The sequence below is a fragment of the Cupressus sempervirens genome, chromosome 2 (assembly GCF_028749045.1).
Source record: "Cupressus sempervirens isolate cs-2001-9-10 chromosome 2, ASM2874904v1, whole genome shotgun sequence".
Lineage (NCBI taxonomy): Eukaryota > Viridiplantae > Streptophyta > Pinopsida > Cupressales > Cupressaceae > Cupressus > Cupressus sempervirens.
Window position 1 is genome coordinate 705,773,271 of NC_143119.1, and position 16,887 is coordinate 705,790,157.

At 34.5% G+C, this 16,887-nt stretch overlaps 1 protein-coding gene across 5 annotated transcripts in view; it reads left to right on the forward strand.

Annotated features, from left to right (window-relative positions):
* Positions 1 to 16,887, forward strand: part of LOC149575327 (scramblase-like protein) — a 122,337-nt gene that overhangs the window by 71,095 nt on the left and 34,355 nt on the right. The window lies entirely within an intron of this gene.

The following is a 16,887-nucleotide window of genomic DNA, read 5'->3' on the forward strand; positions in this document are numbered from 1 at the left end:
ATAATAATCCACTTTATTATTATTTATTTAATTCCAACTTTAGGAAATATTTAAATATTTCCCAATTTATTCATAGAATGCACATCTGGACCCATAATTGAAATTTGACTCAAGACACCCGATCATAGATGATGTCCGAGTCCTGCAGGCAAACTAACAGTTAGTCCTAAAAATTAGGGATCCTCCCTAAAAAGTAGGAACTGCAATCAAAGTCTCTAGAAAAAATCCTGGAGGTCCTTTGATGCGTTCCAGTCAACTCCTAGTCAATCCCTAAAAGGTAGGGATCCCTCCTAAAATTAACAAAATTGTCCCAAATTGCTCGAATATTTTTTAGAATGGCACAGACTGAATTTTTTATAGATTCAAAATTTTAATTTCCAAAAGGGAATTCTTATATATATTGTAGATGTAAGAGCTGAAAGATAAGTGTTCAATTGCTGCCAAATATTAATCAATTCCTTTCAACAATTTATAGCATATTTTGTTGACTTCAGATTTTGAATGGAGATCTTATTTCTATCTTTGATATAAAAAATTTAGAATCTGAAAAAAATTCAGTCCCTGCCATTATAAAAAATATTTGAGTAGTCTTATTAATCGCTTTCCTTATTTTTTCTTCAAATCAGTGGTATAGCGAATAGATATACTCACATTATCCATTTAAGAAGTTCAAGCAAATAATAGCAATAAGACAAACATAAAATAGTTTTGAAGGGACCGTTATAAATTTGACCCAAGTTTCGAGCTTTAGAACAAATTTGAACCACGTCCTAGAAGGTTCATTACAATATGTGTATATAAATGTATGTATATCATCCTTCCCTTGTTGTCCTGTACCATCCCCATCTTCAACCTTGAAATGCCATGGAAAATAACTTATTAATTGTTAAATCTGACAATTACATACATGAAATGATAATAAAAATGGCAGTGCATATGAGATAGCGGTTCTCTCTTGACTACTACTGTAATAGGGTGCCCTTAATGGTTCTCCCTCGACTAATTTTGCAATAGGATGCCCTCAGTAGTTCTCCCTCAAACGCAGTGCAGTAGGGTGCCCTTATAACGGTTTTGCCTTACCTGCCACTTCAATGGAGTGCCCTTCACGATTCTCCCTTAATTTCAGCCTTGGCTATTTTTGCAACATGGTGCCCTAGGAATTCTCCATTAATTGCAAGGCAGTAGGGTGACCTTATAGCAGTTCTCCCTAAACATACTACTGTAATAGGTGCTCTAATGATTCTCCTTTAATTGTAGCCTTGGGAAAGTGCTAGCAATAGGGTGCTCTTAGCGGTTATTACAGTGCAGTAGTTCTCCCTCACTACTACTACTATAGGGTGCTCTTTGCAGTTCTCACTTAATTTCAACCCTTTCCCCTCATTTAAATTATATCTGAAATGTTTATTGATAATTATAAAAAAATATTAAGTACATTTGTTATTGTTATATTATCAGTTGAAATAAACCTCTAGATTGGTGTTACGACTATAGTTGAACTTCCTCAAAGCTCCAGGGCCTTCCTATTCCTTCATTCTTTGATTGGATGTTGTTGAAACAACCCTGATCACATTTTTCTTTCTAATGTTAAGTTCCTTCCACTTCTGTTTCAAGTATTGCTTCTAATATATGGAGTTGATTTTTTCTTTTCACACTTATGGCTTGGTTCCCAAGGGCCTCTACATCTGAAACACACACCTTTTTTCAGTATGCCTTCTTTTTGTTGAGGGTGTGCCCCCTACTCCATTGTCCGTTGCAGAAATAACTTCCTTTCTCTTTATAACCTTTTCTTGAATCTTCATGCCTGTGTTCTGCCTTGGCTCAAAATTTCTTAGGTCTTTCTTTTGAAGAATTTGATTCAACCTTCCTTGCTTTTCAGATGGCTTCCTCCAAGTTTTGGGGTTCAAATTGTCTTACAAAGTTTTTGGTGGAATCTTTAAGTCCTATAAACATATAAGTGAGCCTCTTTTGGGAAAGATCTGGGACCATAACAGATAACTCTAAGAATTTGTAGGCAAATTCTTCTGTGGTTCTAGTTTGTTTGAGTTGGGTTATTTCTTGAAAATACCATTCGAGGTCTCTTTCTTTAAATCTACTATTAAGCTTTTGGAAAATTCCCCATAGGCTTATATTTTGGTGGCCTAGGGAAATAAGCCCATGATGCCACCATTCATGTGCCACCCCTTCCAAATGGAGTATTGCAAATTGGAGTGCATGTTCTTTTGTCATGGGACTCAAGGTGAAGAAAGTATTCAATTTTTGCAACCATGCCCCGAGCTGTGATATTCTTTGATCCATTGTCATGTCCCCATTTTGGAGGCAATTTGATTTAATTAATTTAATTAATTAGGTTGTCCAAAATAATGAATATTTTATGAGGATGACTAATTAATTATTTTAATTAAATAAATAAGTGGTATTAAGTTAATTATTTATAAAGTTATCAAATAAATAAATATTAAAAGGTAACTTTATATTTAATTAATTTAATAAAGTGACTTGAATTATAAAATATTTTATAAAGTCAATAGATAAAAAAAAATAATGTTCTAGAAGCTTCTGGAGAAAGTGGAGGAAAAAGAATAAATAGGCACCCCGGGCTTCATTCTAATCATCCAGATTTGTTGTTGTTGATGTTGATGTTTGTTGATGTGCATTGTGAAGCCTAGGGTTTCTGCAATAGTCACAACTAGCCATTGAGAACGAAAACTCTTAATTGGTACGCAATTTTGAGGGTGTGAAATATCACTTGAATTATTGCAGCTGGGAGGAAGATACTTTAGTCTTCTATTTGTGCTAAATTGAGAAAAAATATTTGAGTACAAAAAAGCAGGCCGAAAAAGCAGTTCAAAAAAGCAGGCCGAAAAAGCAGTTCGAAAAAAGCAGGCCGAAAAAGCAGTCTGAAAAAAGCAGGCCGAAAAAGCAGAACCGAAAAAGCAGGCCGAAAAAGAAGGTCCGGAAAAGCAATAAAAAAAAAAAAAAGGGCAATTCGAAAAAGCAAAGAAAATTATTACAGCCAACTACAATCAGGGGTGGCAACTAGAGAGGCACGACTTGGGCACTTGAGGAGGTTATTTTCTGTTTAGTGGTATTGCAATACATCTATTCTCTAAGCGACTTCATATGCCAGGTCTGATGTGTATTTTCATAGTTGCCTTTCACTATAGAGTGCCGTTGTAATTGTCATTTCGTATCAGACCTATCATTCATTAATAGATATATCATTCATTTTTACATTCCTCACAATGGTATCAGCAATCCATGGCTTTAGTTGTATTTAATCATGCATGTGATTAGCGTACTGCTGTAGGGGAGTATTGAAGTTAGATATTTAGTGTTGCATTAGTTTTCATTGGCAGCTGTAGGTGCATATTACTTTACCAGCAAGCATCATATTTTGATATCTTGAAAATGCCAAGAGTCTTGGCTAACTTAGTATGAATATTGTATTGGATACTCATTCTCAATAAGGGAGATACAATTGCTGGTCATTAATTGTTGTCTTTGAGTGTTAATATATCATTTCTTATCAGCCAGTTAGCTTGCATACCAACTGTTTGTTAAAATACCAGTTGGCTGTAGGTGATCATTTTCATGATTAGAACTCATATATGCATTCACTATTGCCAAAATTAGTTGCATATTTATGTTAGGACATTGTTTAGACAATTTGGAGTCTTTGTAAGCATTCTCTTTGAGGCAAATCCAAACAAGAACCACTGCAGCAATCTGAAAAGTTATATCAGTCAGATGACCCTTGCTTGCAAAGTGTTTGACAAAATGTCAAACCACTGAAGTATAAAGATTTTTGGTGTTTGAAGGAGTTATTTAATTAAAATAATTAATTAGTCATCCTCATAAAATATTCATTATTTTGGACAACCTAATTGATTAAATTAATTAAATCAAATTGCCTCCAAAATGGGGACATGACATCCATCAAAATGTAGAAGTGTTACTTTGTTTACTTTGTGATTGAGTTCTTTGTTTATGTGCCTCCTAGGTGCCTCTTGTTGTTTGTCCTCACGAAATTCTTTAAATGATACAAGCTCTCTAGTGTGTGGCTCAAGATTTGTATAAGCTCTTGCAATGTTCTCAATGCTACCCATTGATAGTTCTATTCCTTCTTATTCTCTTTGTATCTCTTCCTAAGCAAGAATGAAGGTTAGGGTATCCTAGAAGTTGATGACACATTATTATTTTCCAAATGATTCGAACAAGTGTCCCTTCCATGGGGGGGACAACTTTCTAGATTATTAATTGAGTTCCCCATGTTTTGTAAGGCTTAGAGGAGGGCTTGGTTTGATTTCTCCATTTGACTTATTAGGGCTTGGTTTGTTTGTTCCATATAAGACCTCATTTGACTAACTATTTCGTTCATCGTGGCCTTTTTTGTTTGTAATCTGAAGAAAAGAGTTAAATTTCTAACCAAGGAATTTTACCAAACGGTTGGCATGCATGAGACTCCTGTTAGTTTAAATGGCTCAATGTAACTGAGTTTAACAATCATAAACCATCATTGTCCAACATATTTGATTTAATGGTTACAAGGATCGTAATATTGAAATTTTAGGTACATCAAATCACAAGATAAGCCACAGCCAGGTAATCAAGCAACAAACTTGTAATGACTAAAAGATAGTCGGCTCTCTATACACATGGAATATCATAAGGAACCATCCAAACATTCAGAAGTTTATAGAAAATATAATACTCAGTCTGGTTTTACAATGAGACACTTTTCCTTTTTGGAAATGAAACAAATGTGCAGTATTCAAGAGCGGAAGGAATAAGGAATGAATAGACTCGTGAATATTAATGAGAGATGATATGGAAATCTAGTAATGCAGTGCGAACTTGTTTAGTCTCCAATTCCCAATGTGTAGTCGGCTTGTCGTCTACCCTTGTGAGGAATGCATTAATTCGACTATTGTCCACTTCTCTTTTGGAAGCCACCTGACTTCATATAGTTGCAACCCGGCTAGCCACTCGCGACCTGGGAATAATGAAATTGGCTCCTTCAATACCGGTGCAACCCGTGCCTATATCAAACCCATCTGGATATCACGTTACCACTGTGATTTACATCCTCCGAGTATCTTTGTCCTGTCCACTTGATGCTGTCCACTTGATGGTGAAGTTCCTCTGCTACTGCCCCTTTTGCTCCGATATGCAGATATTAACCAATCTTTGATTGTCACTCATGCCCAGTATCCAAAATACGTACCTAGATTATGCTGAATCCCTCTACGGAGTTCAATATCAAAACCTGTTACTTGTTGTAAGTTCCAAAATGTATCTACTCACTGTTATCTCAAAACTTGTACATGAATACTAGGTTTGCGTCTAGTATCACAGCTTACTTAAGGGATTTCGTCCTTAAGAATAATCCAGTCACACTTTAATCGACCATTAGGATTTGAAGAATTATCATATATTCATTCGTTGTTTTCTTTCCCAAGACGAAGTCTCATATTTATAACTTCGAAGTGAGGGAAAAGTGTTGGAATAAGAGATGTGGGATAAAACACCAATTTCATCTTCTAGTCACTTAAGTCACTATATAAAGTGAATGACTTTTAAAACATAAAGTAACTTATTAAAGTACTTTAATACATTGAATGATGGACTTAAGACAACTCTTCCCATGTGATTGGCAGGCATCCTTACTGGTAATGCCGTTAATCTATGCGGATCTGGAGATAGATTAACCAAGTGCCAAAAGAACTAGCGCAAAAGAGGGGACATGACATTGTTCTTCTCTAATAGGTTTGCATAACCTTTATGCACAAGATGACACGATTATGCTCTGATACTACCGTAATGACTCTTCTAGGACTTGGCTCATATTTGTTCTAAAGCTCCAAACTTGGATTGAATTTGTAATGTTCCCTTCAATACTATTTTAAGTTTGCCTTATTTCTATTATTTGCTTGAACTTCTTAATTGGATAATGTGAGTATATTTATTGGCTATACCACAGATTTGTCAAAAATTAAGGAAAGCAATTAATAAGATTGCTCGAATACTTGTTGTAATGGCAGGGACTGAATTCTGTATAGACTCTAAATTTTAATTTCCAAATGGAAATTCTTATATAGATTTGAGATTTAAGAGCTGAAAGATAAGTGTTCAATTGCTGCTGAATATTAATCAAATCCTTTCAACAACGTATGGCATATTTTGTTGACTTCAGATTTTGAATGGAGATCTTATTTCTCTTCGATGTCGATTAGACGCTGGCTTTTACTGTTCAATCATCTGCAATTAGAATTGATATATTCCTCAGCAATTGGTTTGGCTGTGTCTTATTGATGTTATCCATACTAAGTGTGGCTTCCACTACTCATTGGAATTTGTCGTGCGTATTATTATTATTTATCTTTGATTAGTCAGTGGTGTTCGATGTCGTTATTATGTCCATAATCACACCTTATCTTGGCACATATATAATTGGATTCCCTATTAAGATAATATCTTATACTTTCTATAATGGTCAACTACTTGTCTGTAGTCCATCTTTTAGTCTAGATAGGAATGTTTCCTATCCTGTCTCTTTTGTTTTCAGTCCAGATAGGAATGTTTCCTATCCTGTCTTCAGTTTTGTTTCTAATTCCGTTTTCAGTCTACGTTGTTTCTTTTAGAAACAACGTCCTTGTAATTCTTTATAAGGAACACATTTGTTCCTCTGTTAATCAATCAATCATCCGGATATTCGTTAATCTGCCAATTTTTGAATCTTGTAACATGGTATCAGAGCTAGTACATTATTTCAAAAAGTTATAATTTCTTTTGAAATTATCAGTGCATAAATTTTTCGAAATTATTTTGTGCATTTCTTGGTGCTAGTTCTTAGAAACCCGCCTAGGCTTTTTGGTCTACAGGAAAAATCCCGAATTCGGGTCTGTTTGCAAATCCCAAATTCGGGTTTGTCTTCAAATTATCTCAAAATCGCATCCGTTTGGGGGCCCTTGTGAGGTAAGAAAACGGATTTCAGAGCACCTGTTCTACGTCACTAGAATGGTAGCCCTAGCTGCGACCTCCATTTCCAGTTCTGTTCCTCTGCGACTTTGGCCAAAGATTTTTTTTCTGTTATGAAAGCATTAAAATAATGGCGTCTTTAAGGAAATTGTGTCTTTAAGCCTGCACTTGCGCGGTTCGCGTCTGACAACATCGACCTTTATTTGGCGGTCAAACAGGACTTTTTTAGCTCCGTCTCAGTCTGTCATCGTGCTCTGGAAAGCAGATTCGACCATTTTTTATCAAGAAATCTGAAGTTTTTTCAAGCTTTTTCAGCTAGGGCCGTTTTTTTTCGAAACCCTAATTTTTGGGGTCAAAATTTTTTTTGTTTGGGAATTCTTGGTGGGTTTTTCGAGAGCTCAATTGGGTTGTCGTCCGTTTTTTTTGGGTGCTTCGATTTTTGTGCCTCAAATTTCGAGCCAGCGAATCCAAAAAACGACAGCAAATTCCTTTTAGGTTTTTCGAGCTCTCTTCTAGGTCATTCTCTGATTCTTCTAGTTCTTCCGTATTTTTGTCTCGAAGAATGTGCCTTCACAGATTTTCACAGTTTTCATTGAAAAACGTGCCATGGCATCTCTGACAAATATTCTGCTCAAGAATAATTCCAAATTCAATGGTCGCAATTATGGAACCTGGAAGCAGCGCATCATCGCAATCTTCGAATATCGAAACACCGATCAACTTGTTTTGGGTGTTAGGCAGCGTCCGACTTCTCCGGGTCTTGATCAAGGCGAAGCTGCATTTTGCGGCTTCTGAATCTGTTCCAATTTTTTTTGGGTTTGTTGATTTTCTCCTCAAAAATCATTTCAAGTTGTTTGTAATACGCAAGGTTGCGTGAGATTCTGGGTTTTACCGTTTTTTCCACAAAAACGAAGTTTTGTAATTGCAACCTATTTTGAGTCATGACACTCTTCTGGCAAAAATCTTGTAACATTCCCCAGGATGCCGTGAGCAATGCCAAATCATTCATTATTAATAACTAATTTGAGCAACTCAATTTTGACCACTCAATAGGTTATAGATACTATTGGCAACGATGCTGCCATTTAATTATTTATTTCTTTTTAATATTTTAATTAATTGTTATTATTTATTAGTATTCTGGTAAATATATTATAATTATATTAGTCATAAGCATCCATATTTGTATTTTATTATTATAATTAAAAATTATACTTTATAATATTATATTAATATTGACTTATATTATAATTTATTTATTTATTTTACATTTAGATTTATATTGTTCAGTTTTTTATTATTATTAAGTCTTATGTCAATTGGGGACATCACACATATAGCCAGACACATCAATGTACCAAATTTCCCAGACTTACTCAAACTCACCTAGATGTAGTGAGCTTGAAGGGGAGCTGCTTTTATTGAGTTTCAAAGACACGCCTACTAAGTACTCGCTAGACTCAAAAAGTGTGCGACATTTACAAAACTCTTCGATTCTAGGTGAGTCTAGTAGGCACACTTGCCATTTTAGTTAGTTTAAAAAAACTTATAACCTGTCAATGTTTGTTTGGTTTATTTCTTGCTTGAATCTCGCGAAGGGTGTTCCTTGTTGACCTTTTTGGAATATTACCTCCGATCCCTCCATCAAACTATAAGTATAAGAAAGTAAAGGGTGTTGATGAATCATGATAGCAGAATCTACAATATGCATATCCCTCGTTGGGATCTCTGCATGATTACAATGAAAGCCACAATGAAGAACAATCTTGTTTCATACATTGGACAACTTGTCTAGTATACAAGGATTTTGATAGGAAAGTGGGCCTGCAACATTGTACTGCTGAATACAAGTCATATTTGGCAAGAAATGCCATTATCACAATGCAAAAATATATCAATCATTCCCTACATAGATTACTCTTAGAACAATCATTTTTATTAATATCCTAGCTAAGGTCAAACTAGATCATAACCATTTATCATTTTAGTCAATTGTTTCTCTCTGTTATTGAGCTTGATAAGAAAACATGCAATCTTGAAGGCTCCAAGAAAAGTATAGTTATAAGTTCCTTATTTAAAATTTTACACTGGGCACTGAGACATAAGTGAATATCATGGCTACATCATCATCCAAACTCCATTGCATGACTTGTCGTGATGCTGGGATGAGTAATATAAGCACCTATAAACCATAGACTTGTATGTTTAATTTTGATATTTGTTATGATTCCAAGGGTTTCAGATTCCACGAGTTTTGTATATAGTTGACAATATTTATATACTTAAATGTGTTATTTTCTTTGCTCAAATTTGCATTTATACTTATGTAATTGATTTACACTTGTGTATGTGATCAAAGTGGTTTGTAATTGATGAGGTGATTGTTTTTAGTATTTATTTATTAAAGGTGTATGAAACAAGATTTAAATCCTTAAAAATATCTGAAACTGCTATGTTTTTCAATTTACCAAGTCTATGCCAAGTTTTGGCATCGAGTTTGAGTCCTAGTAAAAACCATCTTGTCAATCCAAGTCTTGTAACATTGATAGATACACATGCATGTAGATGTATACACACATTGACACACACACACAGATGCATTCATATATCTACATAGAAGCCAATAAAGGAGAATTGAAGCATATATTTGGGTAATACGAAGTTCACTATGTGCTTCCCATTTACACTACCTATCCAACCATACTTCTGTATGAAACAAACTGGCTTCTACATTTTAAACCAAAATTTTCCTTTTTACATAAAAATGTAGGGATTATAGTGAGGCTGCCATAGTTACACAAGGGTTAATTGCCAACCTATAAATAACCCAAAACAATTGTTATACTTGTTGGTTCCCAAAACCATAGATTGGAATCCTATGAGTCTTACCAACTCGATGCTGGATATCCAACCGGTTATGGCCAACTTGACGGGATTGATCGATGTGATCCAAATCCCATGCACTTCTGGCTCTGCAAGGCCAAGGTGGGTGCACTTGATCCTGAACGAAATACTTAGGTCCAAGACACTTATAGTAGATTGATTAGAATGCGAATGTTATAAAAGCTTCCAAAATGGCAATAATTATCGAAAACTTCAAACTTGCGATTTACAAATTAAGAATAAAAGTAAATGATTGTATGAATGTTTTTACAATAAAAAGAGCATAGATTAATGTAACAAATGAATATATTAATTCTTCAAAGGGAAAGATATGAAATAATTGCCAGCATATGGATTATGAATCAAGAGTAAAATAACTACCAGTGCTTAATTAAATGGGCAAACAGAGTCAATACTATAAGTTGAAACGTATAACTTTATAAAGTTCAATGTACTTAAACTATAAACAAATTAATAATTCAGACGGGATGGATCAATTATACGAATGCAATTTTAAACTAGTAGTCTTTCTTTTTGCCCAAGAAAGACTCCTAGCGCTTTCTTTGTCTCTGTTCTTTGTTGTTATTACTTTGGTTGTTTTCATTTATTTTCGGACACCTTTGTGTGCTCCTGCTGGTGTCAGCCTCACTGTTGTATTCTTTCAGTCCTATAGACCTCTTTTTGGTCTTTTGTTGGACATTAATATCATTATCTTATCTTATCTTATCTTGTCTAACTCCTGTAATATGGAGACAAAGTAGACATAAATACGGAAATAATTAAATATTTCACAATATTTATGTTTACTAAGTTTAAAATGCAATTATGACGCAGTCCACTTGTTCGAACATTAAAATATTTATAGAATTAAAAAAATAATTATAAAGGACACAACTTAATAATATTTCAACTCCAATATTTAAAAATAAATAATTATGCCGGAAATAAAATCACAATAAAGACACTACTTACAAATGATCCATCTACTGTGAATCTATCCAAACCGCATAAAATTAACCCAATAACTCAAATCCATGAGCTTTGTTCAATTGTTCATTCCTTTACCAACGAAAGAATATAATATATCAAAGTGTGCATAGGATATGTAAATTTTTTAATATGAATATGAATTGTATATTGCTTTGATTTTCATCATATATTTATAGAGGATGAAGTCATTCCCTCAACCATCACATCCCCTCTAAAAACCTAATCCCAGTTTAATAACTGTAATTGCACTAGTTATTATTATTTAAATTTTGTATTTGTTTTAGAACAATAACTCTGGGATTATTGGGTGATCTAAATTATTCCAGGACTGCTGCCAAATTCATTGATATACTTCTTCTAACATTTGGAGGGAGCCTTTATCATTTTGAATCATCTGCAAATGGTAATTCATACTTATCTCTGCCTTTTGATGGCACAAAAGAAGATCCAAGTCCATGCTAAGTCGTGATAAGACTTCTTCAAAGATTATGATGATTTGGAATTGTAATGCGATTGTCGTTAAAATGAAATTGTCAATGCGAATTTTGATTGCACAGACACCATTTGCACATAGCCTCCAATCATCTTCGTTGCCAACGTGAAATAATGGACAGTATTCTCACACTCTTGGTAACTCCGTCAATCACATAAAATTTGCGAATGACAGAAACATGGTTTCTAGATATAATCGATGTTGTGTGATGATGTCATTGTTCCATAACCGCACATATTCCTCACTAAGATCAACCACGGGCCCTCATTTCTTCCTTTAGATTCATTAGATGCTAAGTGTTGTGAAGTCGTCTTCAAGCCCAGATAAGCATTTTTCCAGCATGGATCCTCATATCTGTAAGAGACACACACAAAAAACTTCATTAGATTATACAAAAATGATTAGTAACATATATCCTTCACTCGTGAGGCCCGGTGAGACAATAGGTGATAAAACTCTCAATAATGTGAATCATGATCTAAATGGCACTCCTCGCGGTGATGATATGCTTCAAGATACTCCTAGAAAAGGGTGCTTGATTTTCTCCAGACTTGTGATAGGTACAAAACATTGCTAGATATACAAAAACATGGCCCATGACTCCCTTTCTTCATCACTTCTCATCATTAAAGGATGCGGCAGAGATATTTGGTGTGCTAGAGTATTTGTAATCTGAACGCACATCTTTATGCTCAGAAAGCAATCTGGTATGCTCTGCCGTTAGTCTCCACATATTATTTGTCCTTCTACAATTACCATTCCTTGAATTGGATAATAAAGAGATCATTTACTAACTACTACCTATGCTTCATTCTGAAGGCCATGGTTTCTTGTACAATACATTGTTAACACTCTCTTGTGCATGCTGCAGATTATTAACAGGCCTGAATAATGACACATTGAATCTTAGTGGTTTTTTCTTTTCTTTTATCTATGCCTCACCACAATTTACCTGCTCCAGATAGAGGCAACCTTCAAATGTTTTCCTGAGGCTGGTATATCAACTCTGGTGATAAGGGTTTGCTCAGTTTCTGATCTTCCTCATCTATGATAATGTTGACCAGAGGTAACATTTAATACTCGCTTTCTTCTGCTCTGATGAGACTGATCCTGACCAATACCTGCCATCAAAACTATCACTATTGTTTAATTGTGTCTTTTGTGCTGAAGGCTCTTCTTACATGGCTGTGCCTCTAAATACATTCGTCTCTGAATTCGTGTTGCCTGGTGTGTCTTTCCATCAGGATTATATCACTGTGCATAACTGATGGCCATCTCAAGACAAAGACGATGTTATGTAATTGTTATTGGTGAAGTCGACTGCTCATTGGGACTGCAAGGACATCTTTGTCAAGCTTTGTTATAAGTCTTCATATCTTTTTGAGACCATCATGTCTTTTATAATTGATATCAGACTTAAAGATATCCTTTGTGATAGGTCAGACCTAATAGATTTAGAAGCACACAATATCTCATAAAGTCTGCCATGAGAATGCAAACTGTCATCTCTACATGGCTGTCTATGTCTTTTCAAAATATTAATTCCCCGTATATGTCAATGCGGCATGCAAATTTCACATCTGCATAGTGTTCATGTAGGAATCCGTAAACAAGCTCTTGTTTGAGGTGAGAAATCCTTGTTATGATGATGTCCAACATTTCCTCACAAATGGAGACTCTAAATTTTGTTAAAATCCAAGCTCCATCAGTGGCTCTTTCTGGGGACATATGCTCCCTGTGAGCATAGTGGGATTCCAGCTATCTCTGGAGGAGCAGACCGAGCATTCATGCTTAGCATGATGCACAATGAGTTGTAGCATCTAGACGGAAAGCTTGGGATTGGAGACTTCATTTGAAATATAGTTTGGAAATATATTTTCTTTCTTGTTATCTACAAAAGTTAAAACTACCAACACCCATAAGGGCCACCCTTTTTTATTTTGTCTCCTCTTGAGGCCTCTTGCCACCTCCATTGTGACTCATACCCACGTTCAAGCTAGACGCCATTTCTTAAACTCTACAAAATGTCAGCATCTTTGTCATTGAGGCTTTTGAATAACCATGGCAACTCTTTTAAAAGAGTCAAATAATAAGTGCTTGGCATATGCCACATGTGAACTGAATCCTAAGCTTCAGATTTTCCTCTTAAACATCCAAACATCATAATTTTGTGCCATTTGTTTGTTGCTAGTGTCCTTGCAGCTATTCAATGTGACATTCTATTTGTTCTAGACAACCACTTTATCAAGTGTTGATGATTTGAAGTTTCCTTCTCAACTTATTTTATTTTGTACCTGTAAGTGTGACACGAGAAAATAGATGTGCAGCGATTCTTCTAATTATAAGTAAGAGCATTTGCTGAAGTAAATGAGTTTTACCATTTACTCTTGCTTAAGTTTTCTTAGGTATTATTATGTTTTGTTATTAGTGCAATTAGCTTTTAGTTAGTTGATTGTTGGTCATCTACTTGCTTTCCCTTCTTGCCTTATAAGTAATTAGAAGTAAGAGCATTTGCTGAAGTAAATGAGTTTTACCATTTACTCTTGCTTAAGTTTTCTTAGGTATTATTATGTTTTGTTATTAGTGCAATTATCTTTTAGTTAGTTGATTGTTGGTCATCTACTAGCTTTCCCTTCTTGCCTTTATAAGTAAGGCTATGTACATTATTTTTGCATCTCAAATAGTTATTTGCATATTCTACTGAATTGTTGATTTGCTTCTCTCTCTTGATGTTTGGTAGCTTCAGCTGGATAAACTATGAGAATAAGTGCAGAAATATACATGTGTGTGTGTGTGTGATATATATATATATATATATATATATATATACACACACACACACATATATATGTGAGATACTATATAATTAAATAATCATTTGTTATTATATTAATTAGATAATAATGGATAGATATGTTCTCCATGTCTCTTAATATAAATAAGAGTGATATCGCTGCCATTGGAAAACATATACCACAAAAAGGCAATGCAACTACATTGGCTGCGGTCTACGGAATTAATATGGTATCAGAGCCTGGTTCCTTTGAAGAAAGCTTTATCGCTTAAAGGAAGATCTCGTAGACTTCAAGACTATGAGAATACTGTAGCAAGAAAATCTTATTGATCACCAAAAGGAAGAAAAATGATGAATCTTATATTAGATATTAGCCATTGAAAGTGGCAAATTGTTAGAAGATAATTTATAACTGGCGGTCTGATGTGGGCTTATACCATATGGAAGATTGGGCCATTCTTTCAAGTTTACATATCTAAGGGACACCATTAGTTATGCACCTTGAATCATGATATTTAGATGGAGTGACATGGAATGTAAGACAAAGAATTACGGGAATGAAGAAAATGATGTGGAACAGAAATTAAAAGAACTGAATTATGCAACATGCATCTCCCCCATTGGTACCAGGACCATACATAAAAGGTGTATGAAGGGAGTCAAAGTACGTAAGGAACGCTGAAATGGCAGTGGGAGCTGCAGAGAAAAGAGCATGGTAACATCAGTGAAGACCAAGACTAAACATTTCAATCGCACAACACCCATATCATTGGAAAAACACACACAAACCAGTCATCATAAAGCCAGATGACATGACTATGAAGGAAGGTTAAAGACATCATAGCAGGGAGAACAGAGAAGTCGTGGATAATAGGCAGATGAATCAACAAGGGCCAGTACAGATTGGGTTTTTGGCCAATAGTCACTGTGACTAACCATCATGGAAACCATAGGCTGTACGTACTATCCTCTACTCGAGCCACGTGCCAATAAAGACGAAGAGGAGCAATTGAATATGCAACAAGGGCCCACATCTCCATAAGACCAAGGTAAGTAGGCATAACATTTGTGATATAGATAGGTATAAGAGTTATACTATTTTAAATTCCCTTTTCAAATTATTGTGTATGAGATATATTACTTGAATATAGTAAATAAATAAATAAATAAATAAATATATAATATATTGGGATTAATAATAACATTATAAACAATAATAATATTACATATTAGATAGTGATAATAGATATCAAATAATATGTTTAAATATAAATTAAAATATATATTGAGGATTGAATATATGCATATATGTTCAAAGCATATATTTTAATTAGATATTATCTGATAGGCCAACACTGGGGCAAATAATAAGAAAGAATTAATAATTTATGATGAAGTTCAGCTGGTCTATACGTGTCAATCCGAGAGCGTAAGTTTGTGAAAGGCGTCCGAGCAATATGCTATCAAGGGATGATAGTTGTGATTTGAGTGATTATACGAAAATGAACCTATGTAAGACGGAAATAAAATTGCGACAGGAACTGTCACTTCCTGTGACAAGGACTTGATTGAAACCTACTGAAATAATTTAGACGATAAAGATAACAGAGATGAAAACGTCTTTCTAGCAGCAATAACAATGCAATTACTTCTATTCAATAAAACAAAACTATGGAAACAATAATCATATTATATCAATGCAAATCATATTACAAACTGATACAGAAACAACAAGCATATCGTACCAATACAAATCAGATTATCAACTGATATAGAAACAACAATTGAATCAATTACTAGTTCAAACGAAGCTCTATATTAATGAAACACAAACATACCACACTGAAATAAAAAGCATAAAAGACACCAGACGTCCCAAGAAGTGGGCCCTCTCATCAGTCCGTTGGATGGGAAGATAGAAAACATTTGAGCACGGGGCTGATCAGCACAATAGATAGCCTTTATTTCTTCAAGAAATGGTACACAATTGTTTTGACATCTCCATATTACATTTCTTATATAGGCCAGACATAACAAGTACGTATAACATTGCATGGTCTATTCTTGGCTAGAGGCCAACAAACTAGCAACTTGTACAAATTGAAATCACTAATATAAAACTGCGATATTTGGTGGTTTTGCTGGTTATATAAAGGAGCAGATTTAGGCATGAAACAGTTTGCACATTCGTAATCATACAACAAAACTGACTCCTCTCCTTTATTAGATATAAAAGGAGTTATAAAACTTTGTGAAGATGCCAACTCCCTTAAATCCCATGAGTAAGAATGTGAACAGATTTCTCAGCCATAAACTAAGAATAAATAATGGTAAAATCATCATTTCATAGTAACTAATCTGATAAATGCACCTATGTAGATGATTTTTCTGTCACACTAATAGATGTAGCTGTAGCACCAAGATAATGTGGTAATTAGAAATGATCATTGGTTCTTTGTCCAAAGTGCAACATGAAGAGCTTGTAAAATAGGCGGCAGGAACATCTACACTCGTAATCAACATGCTGCAATTTTAACAATTAGTAAAAGAAATCAATAATACATTTTCCATATTTTAATCCCAAAACCTCATTAAATACTACTTATATATATATATATATATATATAAAACCATATGCAACATAAAATAGTAAAATGGAACGAAAGGGAATGGGAATGGAATAGGGAAGTAAATAGGAAAGTGCATAAAATGGATTAAAATATGGCATTAAATAGGTTGTAATTGGTTC